The 20,639-nt window shown below is 42.8% G+C and overlaps 1 protein-coding gene across 3 annotated transcripts in view; it reads left to right on the top strand.

Moving 5' to 3' along the window:
- TUB (tubby bipartite transcription factor) overlaps positions 1–20,639 on the top strand; it is a 320,112-nt gene that overhangs the window by 60,529 nt on the left and 238,944 nt on the right. The window lies entirely within an intron of this gene.

The raw sequence follows: 20,639 nt of genomic DNA, 5'->3' as shown, positions 1-20,639 counted from the left end.
TGCTGAAATAATTGGAGCACAATCGGAGTTCCTAGGTAGTTCTACCTGTCAACATTATCTTGATTTTGATTTTTTGTGAATAAAATATGAATTTGTTTGCATGACTGTAGCACCTAGACTCTGCCAAGATTAAGTTGGGGCTGCTTCTGCCTTGAGCAGGGGGTTGGACTAGATGACCTCCTGAGGTCCCTTCTAACCCTAATTTGCTATGATTTTATTATTAAGGCCTTATTTTTTTTTAGGACTCTGCAAACGTGGTCCTTGGTTTGAAGAATTTGTAACTTCTTATATCAAATAGACAAGATAGACAAAAGAAAGAAGTATTACAGCTGCCATTTTGTGAAGGGGATCAATTTGCCCAGGGTCATATAAAAAGTCTGTGGTAGGCCTTTGCATCACACCATAGTCTCCTGCATCTACAGTATAGTGAGGTACCACAAAGCCATCCTTTCAAACGCAGGGGCAAGAGGCAAAGAAACATGAAATAAGATTCCCTTTTGAGGCTGAAATAGTTTATTATTCTTGGAGTAATAAAACAAAACAAAGTCCTTTCTGCATGTGGAACTAGTTATAGCACAGTTGACAACTGCTGTAGCTTCACATGACATACTAGTAATTTAACAAGTAATGACAAAGCAACCTTCAAATAGTGATTTTATACATCATGATCAGGGATCCTGGTTTTCCCTGTTAAAAATCACAAATTCACCGTTAAAAAAAATGCAAATTCTCTGATAAAAACCCCAAAAGCTGCTATAAAAATGAAACACCACTATGGCTAGGGACAGACATTCAAAAAGCCTGAGCCTGAATTGATTCAATCTTTGCAGGTTAGTCTAACCTGGCTAGGCTAAATTGGTTTGTAACTGCACAGACATCCCAGACATGCAGGCACATGCCTGCAGTAGCTCAGAAGCTGGGGAGCGCTAGGACAGCCCTTCCTTCCCTTCAACAGCACTGAGCTGGGAGGGGACATAGCTAGGTCCTGGCAGGACGCTCTGATTAGGCCAGCAGGGAACTGATAACAGTTTTATCACCCCTAAGTCAGTTTTTATCATCCCATTAAGAAAACAACGAGGGATATTACCAGTTACCTGTTGATTCTGCCTTTGTCCCAGACCATAGCCAGCATGTGGTCTGCTAGCTAATACACAGACATCTCTCACCAAGGCAGAAGGGAGGGGGGAATTCAGGCTTAGCAGGGAGTGGTGAGTGGGAGAGGTGGAGAGAACCCTGCAGTCTCTGCCGAGCTGCAGCCAGGGAGCAGAGGGGAGGGGCCAGCCCTTCTGTGGAGCAGAGGACACCACCCAGCCCAGAGAGTATGCTGGGATGCTGGAAGTGTCTGGTTTAACTTAAACCAGCAAGGGGTCTGGGACAGACATTGCATACACCAGTCTGACCCAAATCAGTTAAGTCTGATACTACATTCAACCAGGTTTATCCCAAACTGGTTTCAGCCATTTTCAAACTGGCTTATGTGCACTGAACATCTGATCTGTTACGGGTTTAAATCAATTTCTGATCACTTAAACTGTTTTGTGTGTAATGTCTGTCCCTCTATCGATCAATAGATAGATAGATAGATAGATATGAATTGAACACAATGTTTCTTGATATATTTACAATTTTAAAGCAATTTGGAAGCCTACCACTGCCTCAATCACTATGATAAAATAAATTCTAAATACCCATAAATTTTGGTATTTGTTTCTGGGTTTTTTATCATGGAAAATCAGAGCCCCCCTGTCCCCCCCGCCTTCACTCACCAGGATGCAGGTCTAGGCCCCTGACTCCCAAGCCACAGCCCCCTGACTCCCCCTGCAGCCCTGCCAGAGGGGGCCTCCAGTTGCCCAGGCTATGGGGCCAGGGACCTGGGCCCGCAGCCCCCTGCCCTCTGCAGCAGCACCTAAGCCCCAACTGCTACCTGCAGGAGGTGGCAGCTGCTGTGGCTTGAGCAGGGAACAGAGCATGGAGCCTGGCTCCCCCTCCTCTGTGGGCCAGAGCAGAGCCTGTGTGTGTGTGTGGGGGGGTGGATGCGGGCTGCCTGTTGTGAGCTTGGGGTGGGGGGCATTAAATAATGGGAAAAAATAGAGAGAGATAGCAGTGCTTCATTTTAATCACAGAAAAATGTGGATTTTGGGTTACTTTTTTAAATCCAAAAATTGGGGATTTTTTTTATCAGGGAAAACCAGGATCCCTGCTGATCATGAGGGCTTATGTCTTATAAACTGGGTAGACTCTTAAAAATGTATTTCCCCAGCTATGCCAAGTCTTATTATCTGTTCTCAATATTGATATAATTCAAGTAATTTCCTGTGGTAGGTACAAGGGCAAAAGGCAGTTAATTAGGTGAATGAATAATTTTCAGTTGCCTTGATACAGCTCTAGTAATCATTCCCCTACAGAGTTCTTATGGCAGGCTTCCCTTATTGCTCCCTACAGTGCAATTATTACAAGGTGCCATTCTATTTAAGATTTCAAAGATTTAGTCTCTAAATTCAGTTCTATGTTGATTGTGGAGCAGCAAAGGCTATGTGAAACAGGCTGTGGAAGAATAATTTGGATACATTATCTCAGAATACCCTGCAAGCTGTATATATACAAGATAAGCAAGAGAAATACAAGTTTGTCTTGAAAGCTAGATGCTGTAGATAGTAGACTTGTTTTAGTAGGAAAGAGACTGTTTTGGTAGTCTGCCTTTCTATAGATTAATTGAGGTGCCTGAAAATAGTGGAGATGGCTCTGAATATCTGTTTTCAGTATTCTTTCATACATATGTGAAAAGGCTCCTGTTATTACAGAATGACTTTTCTTGTAAACATGCTTCTGAATTCCCAAGTTTGTTTGCCTGATTTCTTTCTTTCCTTTTTTTTTGGCTGTTGTTTAAAAACATTCTGAGGAGAGCTGAGCCTGGTTGCTTTAATGTCACTGACAAAGTAAATTACTTCACCTGGGAAACATGATTCTTGCATTCCCTGACCTTACTGTTTAGACGAGCTGGATTTAAACTCTGGGTCGCTAATATTTTTTTAAAGCAAATGAGTCAACAAATCTGTAACAATAAACCCTTCTTACATTAACCCCTCAAAGCCTGCGGTATCTGATGCTGCAGCTCAGTTAGAATCCATCTGAATGCCTGCCCAGTAACCAAGTCTTTTCAAGCTACTCAGATACAGTATCCTGGGTTATTGAGAATAAGCTATATATGAAACAACTGCAAGGCTCTTAAATGCAGACCAATGATGGGAGGTCCATCATTGAACAAGTTGAAAATCCAAGTTTTTACACATATAGGGAAGCATTAGTACTTTGGACATCTCTTGCCAAGAGAGCCTTAGTATTTCCTGAGTGATGCTGAAGCCCATAATTCTCTACCAGATATTTGCGTGTGTTCTCTTCATTCCTATGGCACAACCGATCCTTTCCTGAGCAGACCTCATGTCCAGTGTTTTTCATAGTTTTAGTTAGAGGGAACTCAACAGTAATTGAGAAGTACTGTGGCTCAAGGTTTTGGGATCATTCAAAGATCCAAACTGACTTTATAAAAGTGCTAGGGAACAGATGGATTTGTTTCCAGAATGAGTGAGGACAGCATTAAGAAGCACCATCAGGGCAGCTTCACTGCCTCATTTCTTTTGGACATGGAGGAAGGGGGGAAATTGCTTCTCCGAGGTGCCTTCAGGAGTGCCATGGAAGCAGTGGTGTTCAAGCTTTGGGCCCTGGGGGCTGGATGAGTGGCTGGTCCTGTGGGCCTTGTGCCATCTCTCCTCAGCCCACCAGCCCAGATTGGGCCCCATTCCAGCTCCACCCGGCCCGTAGACATCTGGATAAATTCTGCATCATCTCCACTTGGACCCATGCACCTGTACTGGGCCCCACACACTCAAATTGGGACTCACTCCCAAACTAATATACAGGGCTATGCTGTCTTGCCCATGGGGCTCCCACAAGTCTGGAAATTTGGGAGTAGAGGAGCAGCCACCTCTCCCTTGCTGCCAAATAGTTGGACCCATGGGGAGCCTTGCAGGCCAGATGACATGGCTCCATGGGCCGGATCTGGCCTGTGGGCCAGGGATTGAGCATGAGCACCCTTTATCGCTCCAGAAAAATGTTATTTGAAGTGGTTGAGCCCAAACCTGTGGTATGTTGGAGCATTTCTGCAGTACTCATCTAGTTAAAAGCTACTCAGAAGCTGGTTTAGTTAGTTATTGGCTGATTTTTTCCACCAATGTAGGTGGGGAATTTTTCTGCCATAGCAACTTTTAAGATATGTGCTCCTGGCCACCAGTGTAAGGCATAAAGCCAGTGAAATGGGCACTGAACAACATCCTTTATCTCCAATTAAACTTTAAGTTTCAGAACAGCTTTTTGATGTCCCTGAGAATTGGCATATCTGAGAACAACATGGATAGTACTCAAATTTATGCCAGGGGCAGGACTGGAATCTGAGCAGGCCAGGATTGGGGGATGTAAGGGGGTGCGTTGCAAAGGAAATTTGATTTACAGATGACATGATAGTGTTGTCTAACGCTTTTGAGATCTGTGTATTTCACTGTTGACAAAGCTAGAAATAACTTAGGCTGGAAACCATGAAAGAGATCAAGCTTTTACTCCACATTTAATCTATGTCATGAATTCTGCAACTTGCAGAGCAATGGAGATTCTTGCATTCTTCAATGAATATACCTAGTGACATAGGTGCTGTGCCTCCTCTGTTTGTGAGAACACGGCATTTTTTTGAGTAGGCAAAGTTACCTTCAGCTCTCCTTGCATGTAGAAAATTCCAGCATGCCATCTTATTCAGATCATGCAGACCCTTGGGTTGTTATGAAATGGGACCAGATTACTTCACTTTTTTATTTCCAGTCTTCCAAGGAAAGATGGGAGTGGGTGAGACCCTGTTTTGAGACCAAAACTTCTGGGAGAATCTTACCTGTTAAATCTCTCATGGCTGTGAAATGGGTAATGATCCCTGTTCATTTTCTGAATGTTTCTTTCAAGCAGCAAATACGAAGAAAAGGGAACCAGAGCTGCAAACTATGGGGCAAAGGATCTAGTGAGGAAAATAGTAAGGAAGGGAAGGGTGAAGGAGCAATCCCCAAATTTGTTGCCTTTGTAGTGTTGTGTTGTACATTTATAAGGGCCAACAGAATGGTCTGAGATTTCAAATTAGGTGTCAGGTGTTGTTCGTCTGACTTAACAGTTAATAAATTGTATTACTCTGGATTAGTGCCATAATGCTACTGGAAATCGCCTCACCTTTTACTGTAGCTAGGAGGACAGAGGTATCATTAAAATTACCTTTGAGGAAAAGTATAAGAGAGCCCTAACAGCCTCAAGTAAGTCCCTTGCCTGTGTTGATGATGTGAAACTGTTCTGAAAGAAAGACATTGTCAATATGCAGTCAGCTAAATTAGTTCTTTTCTTTCTATTGGGGATGAATTTTAAAGTACTATTGTTCTGGGCTTCATTGAGATGCTAAGCAAAGCTAAGCCGTGGGTGTTCTGGGTTCTCTTGAACGCATATTTCTATGGATAGATTTAATTGTTGCTTCTCAGTTCAGATGGCAAGAGACAATTAAGCATATGTTGCTGCCCAAAAGAAAGGCAAGTGAAACTCTGGGTCTAAAATTCAAATAATCTGGGTAGAAAGGCGTTGGCCAAAAAAAGGTATTATTTTGATCAGATATGTGTGTGATTGGATAAGATGGACACAGATACATATGTATAAGAGAGCCTTGCAAGGTTTGAAAGATGGTAAGATGATCTTGAAAAACACTTTTTGTGGGGTGGGGACCTTTGCAGTGCTGGCTGAGGAGGGCTTAGAGCTCTACGGCAGGGAAGCTATATCTGATTGTTTCAGTTCCTCCTAGGCTCAAGCAAGAAGGACTTCATGCATTCTTGCAGAAAAAACAGTTGCATGAAAAATACCTGACCACCAATTTCTCCTCCTAACTGGTCTTGCTCATTTTCTTATCAGGACAAATGGTGAATCCTATGTCCCTGGCTTACCTGACAAGTACCCAACAAATCTTTGTTTAATCAAAAATCTCAGCCTTTCCTATGTTGGTATTTTTTGCTGGCTTACAAGGCCTGGAGACTGCTTCTCCAGCAAGAAAGTGCCCTTTTGACAGTATATTTGGCAAATCCCAGGTGTGACCCTGATGGTTAGCTGTGGATGAATCAGACTTGTTGTCAAGGCAACAGCCTTCGGCTCTGACTAGAAACAGCTGACTTGTGGCCAAAGCCTTTATTTAGAGAGAGGTTTTGAATATCATATCACATATCACAGCCATATCGCACTTAAACCTCTCCTAAGCCCTAATCTTTGTTGGTGTGCAGTGCAGAATAAACAGAAGCGGACAACACAGGGAAATGAGATTGCAAAGGAGATGGCAAAAATGATCCAGAAATGTTGTGTACTCATCATAATACAGTAATAATAAGTAGTAAATAATACTGTGGGAATGGACCACACATCACCAAGCATAGATTCAACAAGCAGCTAAAGGATGCATTGAGTGCCACCTGGTGTCCTCCAAGGGAATGGCACTGTTGTATTGAAGAATATAAAATATATTAAGGGTGTAGGTTGTAGTTGTGTTGGTCTAAGGACAGAGGTAGACAAGGTTCTTTGGGAAAATCTCTTATCTTTTATTAGAGCAATTCAAATAGTTGGGAAAATTCCTCTTAGGAAGTTTTCAGGTTTAAAAACCCTTAGGCTGAGGAAGCATCTGCAGTTGGTGTGTGTTCTCCCTTACTGTTAATATTGCGGCATTATACCTAGTGTGCAGTATGTAAAAATGTTTTATGTTGGCTTGACCAAACAAACTTATTTTGGAGCAATAGGGACTGATCCATGGTAGGAGCTCCTCTTGAGAACTGTTGGCAACTTGCAAGAAAAAATATGCTTTAGCGTTGGCTTGTTACATGTATTTTACACAGTCATATAGTTAGGAATAGTGCAGAATAGGCAAGCCATAAGTGACAGGCACCTGCCCTGAAGACCTACAGTCTTGGGGCTAAATTTTAGAGCCTAACCTCAGGATATGAGGTTGCAAGCTCAGATTGGGCTGTCACACAGAGTAAGGCTACAGCTGGATCTGGCACGCAGGGTCACACTACTGCCAGATCCAAGTGTTGAATGTTGACATTCTCAGCCATTCTAGAGATGTTTCATATTGGCTATTTTTATTTTTTTTCATCCAGCTGGATCTTTCAGAATATGAACCTGACTTTTCTTCCAGAATGGAATACTGTTTAGCCTAGGCTTATATATGTAATTAATTACTACTTCCAATCCCCTGGGCAGCGCTGGATTAACCCTTTAGTGAGCCCTAGGCAAACAAATTCATGGAGCCCTACTTTTTTTCACTCAATACTTATAATAGGTAAAATAAGCCCATCTGGGCCCCTTCTTCACTTAGGGCCCTAGGCATGTGCCTAGTTTGCTTATGCGTTAATCCAGCCCTGCCCCTGGGCCAACACATGTTGGACCAGGAGAGGTCCTGAATGATTGGAAAAGGGAAAATATAGTACCTATCTTTAAGAAAGGGGAGAAAGAGGATCCAGGGAACTACAGACCAGTCAGCCTCACCTCAGTCACCAGAAAATCATGGAGCAGATCCTTAAGGGATCCATTTCTAAGCACTTGGAGGAGAAGAAAGTGATCAGGAACAGTCAGCATGGATACACCGAGGGCAAGTCATGCCTGACCAACCTGATTGCCTTCTATGATGAGATGACTGACTCTGTGGAAGTGGAGAGAGCAGTGAACATGATATACCTTAACTTTAGGAAAGCTTTTGATATGATCTCCCGCAGCATTCTTGCAAGCAAGCTAAGGAAGTAAGGGTTGGATGCCCCATGGACTGTAAGGTGAATAGAAAGCTTGCCCAATTGTCCGGCTAAATGGATGGTGATCAATGGCTTGAGGTGTAGTTGGCAGCCAATATCAAGTGGAGTGCCCCTGTGCTGGGGGCAGTTTTCGTTCAATATCTTCATTACGATCTGGAATATAGGAGAGAGTGCACCTTCAGCAAGTTTGTGGATGACACCAAGCTGTGGGGAATGTAGTAGGCCTGGCTTGACAAAGCCCTGGCTGAAATGATCTAGTTGGGATGGTCCTGCTTTGAGCAGGGGGTCAGACTAGATGACCTCCTGAGGCCCCTTCCAACCCTCATTTTCTATGATTCTATGAGTTTGTTTGGCTTCCTCCTACTGTCTTTCCATATTGCCAAACCCCCTACAACATGGTGCTGCTTAATGTATGCTTGGGTAGGCTCTCCCTCTCCTTCCTGTCTGCCCTTGCTCAGAATAGGACAGGGCTTACCTATGTCTGTGGCCACATGCTGCCTACTATAAGCCTCTGGCCTTGGGAAGGTTGAAGACCAGGCAAAGAAGGAGATTGGGTAGGCTAGAGTGCAGTGAATGTATATTGTTTCCGTGTAAAGGTTAGGCAGAATGGCTACCTCCAGAGAATCTTGGATAAAGCCTGAGCTAGGGACAGTCACTTATATCACAGTTGCAATGGTATTCTGCTGTTAGGAATCTTAAACATGCCATACAGAGCCAGCTCTTGTACTGAAACCCGGGTCCGCTGCAGGTTCCTATGGAATCACCATATTTGATGACATTCTCTCTGACTTTTCCAAGGGAGTGGTGGAACAGTGGTGCCTGATCTTTTGGTCCTGCAGGCCAGATAAGTGATGTGGGATTCATCCATGGGCTGCAGTGGGCCCTGTGCTCCAGCACTGGGCCACGAACTGTCTCAACTTGTCCCCATGCCAACCCATGCTGTCCCTGTATGCTCAACCCAGCCTGCAAGATCCCTCCAGTCCATACATTTGACAGTAGGGAAGGAACAATAGCTGCCATCATTCCCCTGGTACCAAATTTCCACACCCATGGGGAGCCCTGCATGCCAGGGGTTGAGCACCCCTGTAATAGAACAGCGTAGGTAGTACTCCATAATGGACTTTTAAGTTTTTGAGCCCCTTCTGTTAGCAAAGGCCGCAAAAGCTTGTGATAGCTGTAAGTTATATTAAAGAACCTAAGCCAATCCTGTGATGGCAACTTCAACTACCAGTAAATATTGCTGATTTCTAAGTGCCAGAGTGACTCATTAAATGGATGAGTTGCCTTTCTTTTTAAAAAGTTCAGTTAGGTTTTTAATGAGATTTGGAAATTTTGTTGAGCTTTTTCAGATCCCCCAAACGTGATCAATCCCCCAACACACAAGAGCTGTCAAATGTGCAAAATGTGTTTTAGACCTCTGCTGAGAATTATGTGTAGTCAAAATTTCATTAACGTTACTGTGTTGCTTTGAGTCTGGAACTTATCATTCAAAACAGCTTCAGTTCCTGGGAATTAAATAAAATTGAAAATAAAATGACAGATAAAATCTTTTCTCTCTGGCTGAATGTGCTGGAAGGCAAACCTTCTTAGTCAGGAGTTAGTTGTCTGGTGGTAATAGAACCACGAGAATGAATTTGTCTGAAGAATCTTCACATTTAGAATGGCCGCACATTATTTATTTCAGTCTGTAAAACCTAGTCCAGTCATTTCTCTAGACACAGTGATAATTTATATTTACAGCATGTACAAGATGATGTATTTCATTTGAAAACTGTCACAGAGACCCTCTTGGAAAGAGAGTTTGCTTGTTCAGAGCTCATAATAGGTTTGTCAAAGTGTTTGATAGTTTTATAGATTTCTGCCAAAATCAAAACATTCTGCAGGCATGCATTGACTTCAACAAAGGAAATACCATATTTACTTGAATAGATGACCCTAATTAAAAGATGACCCTTCAATAATTAGATTTTATGTATGGAAATTTTTAAATACATTTGTTATAATTTTCTAGGGATGTGTGAAGCGGACAGTATTCTATTTGGATTTGGATTCGGCCCAATTCAATTCAGCCAAATCTGAATCTGAAGATTCGATTCTGATTCAGAGAATCAACGATTTGGCCATAGACACAACTTTATATGTTTTTCCTACGTACCTTGAGGTCCCAGGCATGGCTTGTGAATGCTGAGATGGGGCGGATGGAGCGTCCCATGGGAGCGTGGGGGGGGGGTCCCCAGTGTACTTGGCGTCAGACTTGGAAGTGGACCAGAAGTACTTCTGGTAACCTACTGTGTGCTCTTGGTGTGGGGGTAGCGTCATACAGGGAGGCACAGAAGTAAATTGTATTACCCAGAGAAACCTGCCCATGGAAAGCAGAGACAATCAACCACCTCTTGTCGTACTGTTCTTTTGCCAAAGGGGTATGAGGGAAGTATTTATACTTTTCAAGATGGTGACAGGGATCACAACCCTGACCAGAGAAGCAGCACTGTTTAGGTACCTGCCCAAGCAGAAAGTGACTCCAACAGCCCACTTCAGCCAATTGATTTCCTGCTTTATAAGTGTCTTGTGGAAGGCAAGGAACCTGCTTGTATATGGGTGCACAGACCTTTCAATAGATGGCTATTAAAATAGGACTGAACGAGATACAGGGATAGTACAAGAAAGCAATTGAAGACATTGGGGAGGAGATGGTGGGGATCATCTGGAAGAGGATGGATGGGCACCAACTTTTTGGGGATGAATGTCCTGAAGAGAGCAACATAGATGATGATGATGGTGGTGATGATGATGAAGGCAGCAGAGATGATGAGAGAGAAGAAAGCAGCAATGAAACAATGACTACAAGAAGTGGGAAAGAAATAGACAGGGGTAGGGAAGATGGGAGTGGGGAAGAAGGCCAGAGTAAGCTTAGAGCAGGGGCGGGCAAAATATGGCTTGCAGGTCAGATTCAGCTCACCAAACTATTCTTTCTGGCCTGCGGGGCACCTATGAAGTTTAGAAAATTAATATTTATCTGTTCTTGTCAAAGATGACAGGAGCCAGGGGCAGTAGGACCCAGGGGAAGCCAGCAGGAGTCAGGGGAAAGGCCAGCCTGACCAGCCCCACCCGCAACCCCCTCCCAGCCCCACCCACCCCACCTAGAAGTCTCTGCCTGGCACAGTTCTCCCTGTACGTGGCTGCTCCAGCATCATGTGGCCCTGGCTGCATCACTGGACTGTGGGAGCAGGGGCGCATTGGTACCCTGGGGCCAGTAGGTATGTGTGTAGTGAGGCAAACACAGTGTGTGTGTAGTGAGGCAAACGTGTGTAGTGTGCAGTGAGGCAAGCATAGTGTGTGTGTGTGTGTGTGTGTAGTGAGGCAAACAGCGTGTTTGTAGTGAGGCAAGTGTGTGTGTAGTGAGGCAAGAACAGTGTGTGTGTGTGTGTGGGGGGCGAGGCAAGCAGAGTATGTGTATGTGTAGTGAGGCAAACACAGTGTGTGTGTTTGTCCATAGGGTGAGTCCCACAACCCCCCCCACCATACCCATGCACCCATACCCCCCTCGCACTGCCATACATGCAGGCCCCCACACCCACACCCCCTCACACAGCCCAGCCACCCTCCCCCCACACACCCTCCCACAAACCCCATATCCACCCACACCCCACATATCTACACACATGTACATGCTCCCTCACCACATACCTCCCACACACACCCACACCCACACCCTCCCCCACATACCCACAAACCCACAGCCCCCAACAAATCTATACCCACCCCTATGCCCCCCAGGCCTCCACAGTTTACAAGATTAAGGCTTTATTTTAAGCTATTGTGCAATCACCTCTATGTACACTACCCAAACACGTGTAAATCAGGACAAAAAGATTATTTGAAATCAAATTAATGAATGTTGTAGATGTTTGATTTTTAGAATATAATTTTATATTTTAATGGTTCCTAGATGGCAAAACTCCTTACTGAAAGGAGTACTTCCAGTGGTAAGGGTAGGGACTTCTGGTGGCAAAGGTTGGGGTTTAGGGGGCAGGACTTCCAGTCACAAGATGGCAACCAGGGCATGGGGCACCTGTCAAGGGGCTGAGCTACCCACGTGGCCCTTGACAGCTTGCCAAAACTCAGTAAGCAGCTCTCCAGCCAAAATAATTGCCCCCCCCAGCTTAGAGTGTAGGGTAGGTTGCATGTCTCTGTGATGCGCAAGGTTGATGGCAATGGACATGTAGATGCGTGGATACATGGAAGTATGGATGCGAAGGTTCGCAGTGCAGGTTTTGTGATGGGAAAATATGTGATGTAATAGTAGTGATGTGTTTAGTGGACTGTCAGGCAAGCCCTAGTGGCTACAGGACAGTCTTTTGGTAGAAGTAACACAATACATATATTTATTCATATATGTATATGTATATATATGTATATGTGTGTGTGTGTGTGTGTGTGTATATATATATATAAATAAAAGAATAAATATTTTTGCAAAAAAATAATTTTGATAGGTTCCCATCAGAATCTTGGCCTTTTGGCTAAAATAAAATAAGTTTTGGCACCAAGGGAAGGGTGTCAATGCAAGCTCTGGCTTATCTGGTGATTGCCTGGTATTGCAGTACCTCCAGGCTTGGTTGCAGTTCCCTGCAGAGGGAATATCTGCCCCTGTTTTTTGGGGTTTTTTTCCGTAAGGGCCATATACAAAAAGAGGAAAAAAGGTTTCCATCAGCATGTTTGCCCAATGTGGGCCATGTGTTTTTGTTGTTATGCTCAGTGTTTGCTGCACTTAATTAACTTCACTCCAATTTAGGGAGGGTGTGGAGGAGAGGGGAGGGAACTTCATCTTGTATTTGAGTAAATACAGTAGTCAAAATATTTTGTTTTGATGGTATCGTTTTTTTACTATTTCTGTTTATATGCTATATATAATATAAAAGTCAAAATGAAATTAATCAAAATGACTCTTGAGAACACGTCTTTTAGAATTCGATTTCACTGAGAAATTTGAAATGTACTGTTTTCATGTTGAATTGGAATAATTTATATTGGAAATGCTGAAAATTTCCATAGAATGAAACATGTTTTGTAACCAGCTCTAGCTTCTGGTATTCTTTTCATGTTGTGTGTTGTGTTTGTGTCTCATGTTGTGTCAGGGTTGACAGTAGTTTTATGAAGAGTTTTGATTATGGATTTTTATAGGACGTTTTGGGTAGGGATATGATCTTGCCTCAGGCAGGGGGCTGGACTAGATGGCTTTTGGAGGTTCCTTTCAGCGTCATTCTCTATGATTCTGTGATGTACTACCATTTTAGTTAAGTCTTTCTAAAGCAAATAACTGAACCCTTTGCTGTGAAAATGTGCATTGCTGATGATCTTCTCCCCACAAAATAGTAGACAGAGTTCAAATCCAACACTGTTGAAAATTGTACACAAATCTCATGTACTCTTAGACAGCTCTCCAGTGTATTGGATACTTTCACTGACTGCAGCCCAATCTGATGCATCTTCGCACTATCATGGTACACATAACTGAAAAAGTGTGCTAACGTATTCATGCATTCCCTCATTAAATCCATATAGAAATACTTTGGAGGTTATCTGAAACCTTTAACATCTAGACGCGTTGAGGGGTACTTTCAGTTCTGTCAGACTGTTGGAATCATTTGAATTGGTTTCATTTTTGAAGGGATTAATGGCAGTAATATTCTATTTTATTCAGATAGGGCTTGCTTGGATGCACTAATCATTTCCTTAATCATCACATCGTTATCTTTATAATGGCAGGATTCTATGTTGAATGGACAATGCTCTACTGCTGACTACTTCCTTCTGAGGACCTGAGCATGCTAAAGAGCATGACTTTTCATGAAGTCATTCTGTATAGCTTGGATCCAGTACTATTAAGTTACTTTCCAAAGCTGTTGCAATCATGTTAGTTTGAAGGACTATTTCTGTCTTGGTAGAAGAATCCTATATAACATACATTAGCCAACACATTGTTGATATATATTTCCATTAATCTATCTGGTATATTTAAGGTGGGATCCATTCTACAACTGTGCGTCTTCAAGCCACAAGATTGTAGATTGGGTCCTCACTTGTGAACACATTCACTGGTCCCAGGAACATGATCTAAGTAAATCGAGGTGGGGGGCGGGGTGCTAACAAGTCCTTAGGAGTTTGGATGGGCTTGAGGAGGACTGGCAAGTCCATGGAGGGGGTTGGTGAGTCTGCAGAGGGGTTGTCTGTTTGTGGGGGTTGGAGGTCTAAAAACTTGGCCAAGGTTGGTGGGGGGTAGGAAAAGCACAGCCCTGGGTCTGGGGTGAGCAGTTACTCTTTTCCAGCTCCAGGGCTGTGCTCTGAACATGTACATGTGTTTGGTTAGATCAGGCATCGCTTATATACATATACATATAATATCAATTCAAAAGTATAAATCCTTCTAGCCTAACTCGGACAATGTAGTTGTCTTCAGAGTTTCCTGAAGACAGGTCACTGAGTTTCCATCAGGTCATTTTACTTACCAGTGAACTCATCCACCTCCAAGATTCAATGGAGATTATTTTACAGCACAGAGCAACACTGTATACCATTTTATAGCAAGTCATGAAGACTTTGGGGGCATTTCTACAGCAGAAAGTTATAATGCTAACAAAAATACCTACTTTTAATATTAAAACTTTTCATCGGGCTTTTTAAAAAAGAGCAAAAAGCACTGGATGAAATCCTGGGCTCATTAAAATCTATTTTTTAGTTTCTGTTACTAGCACCAGAGGTATGACTTATACCCTAAACAAAAAATACAAACTATATCAAAACTAAAACTTTAACAATTACACTTTTGTTATCAAGAAGCCATGATGTGGATTTGTTCAATCACTAATGTTGAAACCAACATACAGATTTCACAGGTGAAATCCTGGCCCTATTAAAGTCAATGGGAGTTTTGCCATTGATGTCAATGGGGCAAGGGTTTTACTTTGTATATCTTCACTCCTTATATATTTTCCAGGTGCAGACATCAATTGAAAGTTTCCAGACAGCACTTTCCATTGTTCTGTTTTCCATTTTGTTACAGGCTTCCCAACATGGTTCCAAGTACCCAAGTTCCACCTCACTGAAGTGAGAGGAGTGGGGGTCATTCAGCACTGTGCATCTTCAAAGTCTTGGGCTGTGATCCTTTAAAGCACCCTTAGGTGTTTAAATGGTTAGTTTCTAGGCATTCTGCTGCAATGTTCCCTCTGGCGTAGCAAACCGTGAGTGCGCCGTTTTGGTCTGTGAGCACACTGCTTCGTTCCGTTCCTGAATTGGTCCCATTTCCCCCTTTTGGCGCGCTGAACAAATTATTCTTTCACCATTATTTGGGAGAAAAGAGCCTTGAAATACTAAACACTCTCTCTCTCTCTCTATATATATATATCTCATATACTAAACTATACAGGCAGTCTTTGGACTTAAGACATGGTTTTCAGGAACCAATTGTGTCGTAAGTCAAAACGTTGCAACTCGGAACCAATTTTCTCATAAGAAACAATGTTATAAATGGGGGATTAGTTCCTGAACCAAGGCCCGATGCCCTATTTTCACTAAAAATACCCCAGAATTTTGTACTCCATCAATTATAGATGAGTAATATAGCTACATTAATGTATTTACATTGTAAATAGCAATCATATTGATTTGGAAGGACTTCTTTGAGGTGACTTTGCTGGACTTTTTGAAAGGCTCTTGGTGAACTTTTTGAAGGGTTCTTGGCTGGAGTCTTCTCAGGAGTCTTGGCCGCAGGTTTTTCTGGAGTCTTGTCTGTTTTCTTAAAGAAAGTGTCCAAGGAAGTTTGGACAGATTTTCTCCAGGGAGATGAGTGATGCAGTGAACTTGTTCGCTGGCATGATATCACATCAGATCAAGCATTGTAAAGTCGAAACTGGTATCATAAAGTTGAAACAGGGTGTCAATTTATAGCTGTTGTAAGTACGAAATGTTGTAACTCGAAACATTGTAAGTCGAGGACTGCCTGTATATAAAAATTAACATTTTATTTATGCCTCTGATCTAAGCAGCTCTCTTTCACCTGCATAGTTTTAAGTAGATTTTTTTGTGTGTGCACCACTCTTGTTTGCAATAGTTGTTCTCTGCTAGCTACAAAGTGTACAGTAAAAAAAATAAAATATAAAACCCTACCAAAACAGAAAAGTTTATGTATAATTATCTACCAGAGGAGAGCATGCAAAAGAGAACGGTTGCATGTGACAGACATAAATCACATCATTTAATATACTCTGTAAAGCTCTCAGGTACTGTGAAACACTGAAGGTGTAAAAGAACAGAATAGAATAAATGAAATAGTACATCGCTATATACAGTCCAGTTGTCTGGAACATTTAAATCAAGACTGGATCAAACACTAGGAAATGTATTATTGAGAAATGTCACAATTACACATCTAGCTACTCCTCTTCCCCATCTGGCAGATGCATCAGTCTTTCAAAAATGATCAACATTGCCTCCGTGCCTCTGTAGTCTTTGACAGTGGCGTTGGAGCCATGTGTGTCGTGCTGCTTTCTGGTGCGAAGCTCACCCAAAGGGGCTGAGGAGTGAAGCAGTTCCCTGAAGCCAGCGGAGCCTACGCGGTGCCTGGCTCTGCCCCAGCCCCTGTCTCCACCCCCGCCTTGCCTCAGGGAGGATCCTCTGCTTGCACCATGCCGCTTTCCCTCTCCGTGGGGATGCCGGCGCGGTGAGGAGTGCAGCTGAGCAGCAACGCCAGCCCCAGTGCCTCCGCTGAGCTCCGAGTGTCCAGAAAGTCGAAGCTCAACTCCTCTCCGGGCGGGTGCACAGTATTAAAAAGTTAATGTGCAGCAAGATTTTTTTTTTTGTGTGGCCATGTACGCGTGCAGCTTAGAGGGAACCTTGTTCTGCTGCCTGGTGGTATCTCATCCCCAGGTTAGGAACTCGGGTTCATTATGCAATGCATGGGGAAACTCCTCAGGCAGCTCTGACAGCAGCTGCCTGGGGAGTTGCCTGAGCTAGCTAGGAATGAAATACAGAGAAAAATGATGGGATCTAGGTGCCCAAGTGGCTTGCCAGAAGATAGGCACCCATTTCTTCAGTTGGGGAAGTGCCTTTTTCATGTGCCTTCCTGAGTCATGAACCCTCTGCTGGAGATAGGTGCCTAAATCCTGTCTGTGAAAAGAATGAGACACAGTGAGGCCTCAACCTGAAATAGGCACTGATAGAATAACTAGGGTGGGGTGGGAGGAGCCCCAGCCCCAGGTGCTGAGTAGGAGTGGGCACCAGAATTGTGTGCTGCTGCTACACGGCCATAGGAGCTGGGCAGCACAGTGCCACACCAAGCAGTGTATCTTGGAGGCAGGGGCTGAGCGGCGCAAGTGTAATGGGGCTCTCCCCACCTCCTCCATGGGGAGCCTTTGCTAGAGCAGGAATAGCTCAGTGCCTAGTATGTATATATGAGGACAGAAAGGAGGGAGCGAATGGGGTACCAGGGTCAGCTTCCATGGAGCCGTGCTATGGGGCTGCAGCAGTGGCAGCAGCAGCAGTAGCCTGGGAAGATAAGTCTTCCCATCCACTCACCCACATTTCTTCCCCCACCTTCCCAGACTAAAAGGTCTATGCCTCTGAGAGGCACTAATCTGGAGTTAGACCACTCATGATACACATGAGATGTACGTAGGTTCTTCTCTCTACAATAGGGGCTTGAACCATGGTCTCTTGCATCCCAGGAGAGGGCCATAAGGATCAGGCTTTTCATTATTCTAGGGTGGGAACTGTTCTACTTCATATAAATTACATATTTACTAGATGCAGAGACTTTAACCTATGCCTACCAAATCTGAGGTCAGTGATCTAACAGTGTATATGGATACACACACTTTAGCCTGAGCCCCCTCTGAGACATGCTCAGAGCACACCAAAGGGCTGGGACCCTACTGGCAAGATAGATGGGAGCATTTTGAAGAAGCTTGGAGGTTGTAGTGTGGCATTAATGCCCATAGCCTTGCACATGCCCACTGGCATAAATGCAGAGACTTGATCAGATTAGGCAGTTTCCAAGCAGTATTTTGAGAACGTCGGAGGCACCTAAATGATTGACATAGATGTCTATCTCTCTAGGTGCCTTAGTACCTTTGAGAATCTTTACATAGAGATTTTCTCTAAGGCAATATCCTGAAGCTGGAATGAGAAGAAAAATGCCAAGAAATATCTAAATCCTATTTAGAGGCATGATCCAAAGGCTTTCATTGATTACTGCGGGGTAAATGCTTATTATGTTAAGATCCTGGAAGTACTAAGTACTCTAGGAGTACATAGTTCATAAAAATGTACCGCAAGACATGGTATTTCAAAATTATTGCAGCATTTGAGCATAACCATAAATAGTGATTTATTCAGCAGCTTTACAGCTCTTTTTTTTGTCCAGACCTGCTTTATAGCATTTTTACATCTAGAAAGATCCTGATCCACATTTGTGGAATATGAAGCATAAGGTGATTTACCATAAACATTTTAATGGCACTTTATGGAGCTATACCATTAACCTAGAAAATGTAGTTTAAAATATATTACTCTAGCTGCAGAATGAAGAGATCCACAATGTTATAGAGCATTTACTTTTATAAATGGATTACCTGCATGTTAGCATAAAGATTGATGCAACCATAATGTAAAAGGTATTAAGAAAAAAGTCTCTCTTCTGCTGATGGTATAATAAACAAGGTAGGCTTATTTAAAAATGCTGCTCTCTTCAGTCAGACCAGGTATTTATAACTTATAATTATATGTATTTATAATTCACATTCAGTAATTTGCTTTCCAGCTGTCATTCCAGAGTCACAGCTTTATTTTTTTTTCTACAGTAATCATTACATCTGAATTTTTTTGCCATTCAAAAATTCCGGCAGCAGGAAATTTTGCATGTGCATGCACTTGTGCGCACACACACACACTCTTATAAAAACGTTATTTGTTGACTGGAGTATAATAAACTATGGGAGGTGGTAAGCTGTAAGCGTGAATAAGTCAGTTTATATGCGAGCGGAAGGAGCTTTCTAAAATATCGCTTACACTTTGAGGCATTTGCCATGTCAGTCCATTTTGGTTTTTGCCTACACATTCAGACTGCAATAATAATAAATATTAATACTACTTGTTTGATATGGGAATGTGGTCTGACCTCACTGAAAAATCAGAGTGCTAGTGAGTTTATTGCAATGAAAGAAAATGAGACGTTCAATTTTTTTCTTTCTGTTAAACATATTCCCTTGGGAGACTATTGGGATCCAATATTCAATAATATTTTATCATTGAAAAACAAACGTTGAATATTCTGATTTAAACTTAAAAACAAAAAATGTCATAGCTCAAAAGAACAAATATGTCCCTAACTAAAATAAATCCTCCCCAGGTTTAGTAAAAAAAAAAAAATTGTCAAAGACTATTAATGTTGATTGTTCGATATCCATTTCCAATTTACCTTTATGAATGTCTTTATGCAATTAGCAAAAGATATCTTGTCAGTATGAGGCAACCATGCACTGAAATTGCCTTGAGCCAGGTCCCCTTGCTGCCCTTAAAATCAACACAGCTGAAACCCCACAGTTTAGGAGGAAAATGTGGAAAGAATCAGGAAGTGCATTCTTCCCTTCTAACTTTGTAGTGAATCAATATCCCAGCAAGTTGCAAGTAGCACTCTGCTATTGGAGGTGCTGATTTTCTGCTGAGACAAAGAATAGCTCCGATTACATGTGACTACTGTTGGTGTCCTAACATCCTTTAAGACAAAAGTGGTGAAGGAAGGTGTCCCCGCAACCTAGTCTGCTATTTAAATACATTTTTTCTGCACTTTCAGATTAAGTATATTCTTTCATGATACAATATACACACTTTTCCCCAACAATTTCGAAAAAACTTTACATATATACTAGATGTTGTTGTCCCCATTTTACACGTGCAGAAACTGAATCACTGAGGGTGGATCACTAAGAGGTCCATTAACTTCTACGGACCACTATGGTACAATTAGCTCTACACTACTCCCTTACTGGGGAGTCTGCATGGAATCATCAGAGGATGGAGTTGGAGGAGGCAGCTTGGGGCCTTTAGCTCACCTGAATGGCTCCCCCCTTCAAGCTGAGTACCAAAATAAGTTCCACCCATAGCCTCTCAGAGGTCTCCAATACTTGACTGTCACACACGAGCTAAGGTTTTTAACTAGATTTAAAAACAATCTGCAGGGCTGTGAAGCAATGAGAGATGTTACCAGGAATGGCTAAGGGCATTTTTACACATGCAAGCACTGCAGCACCAGGCACTTTGAAAACTGCCCGGCGCTGCAACGCTTGCAGTTGTATAAGCTGTGAAATCCGTGTCAGCACTGACAAAATGGCGGCGGTGTGCTTTTGAACTAAAACACAATGAAGGTGCTTTAGTTTAAAAACACACCGCTGCCATTTTCTGCATGCTGATGCGCATTTCGCTGCTTATACAACTGCATGTGATGCAGTGCAGCATGTGTCAGTTTGTATCCAAGCTGACCTCCAGCATGTCGCGGGACCAAAAAGTATGTGTATAAATGCCCTACGAGACAAAATTGCAGAAGAAAAGATAGTTTGAAGGGTAGAACATCAAAACCATTAGAAAGGATAGAAGGGTGTTAACACCTGCAGAGTAGAGAGAGATTAGCAGGAATCAGGGTGATGATAATGAGCCATGCAGTCAATTGAATCTCTCAGCACAGTCTGAATAGAAATGCTACTGCCATCCCGGAGAGTCGGTTTTAAAGTT

This window comes from Alligator sinensis, unplaced genomic scaffold (assembly GCF_000455745.1).
Source record: "Alligator sinensis unplaced genomic scaffold, ASM45574v1 scaffold502_1, whole genome shotgun sequence".
Lineage (NCBI taxonomy): Eukaryota > Metazoa > Chordata > Crocodylia > Alligatoridae > Alligator > Alligator sinensis.
This window is presented reverse-complemented; position numbering and strand designations above follow the sequence as displayed.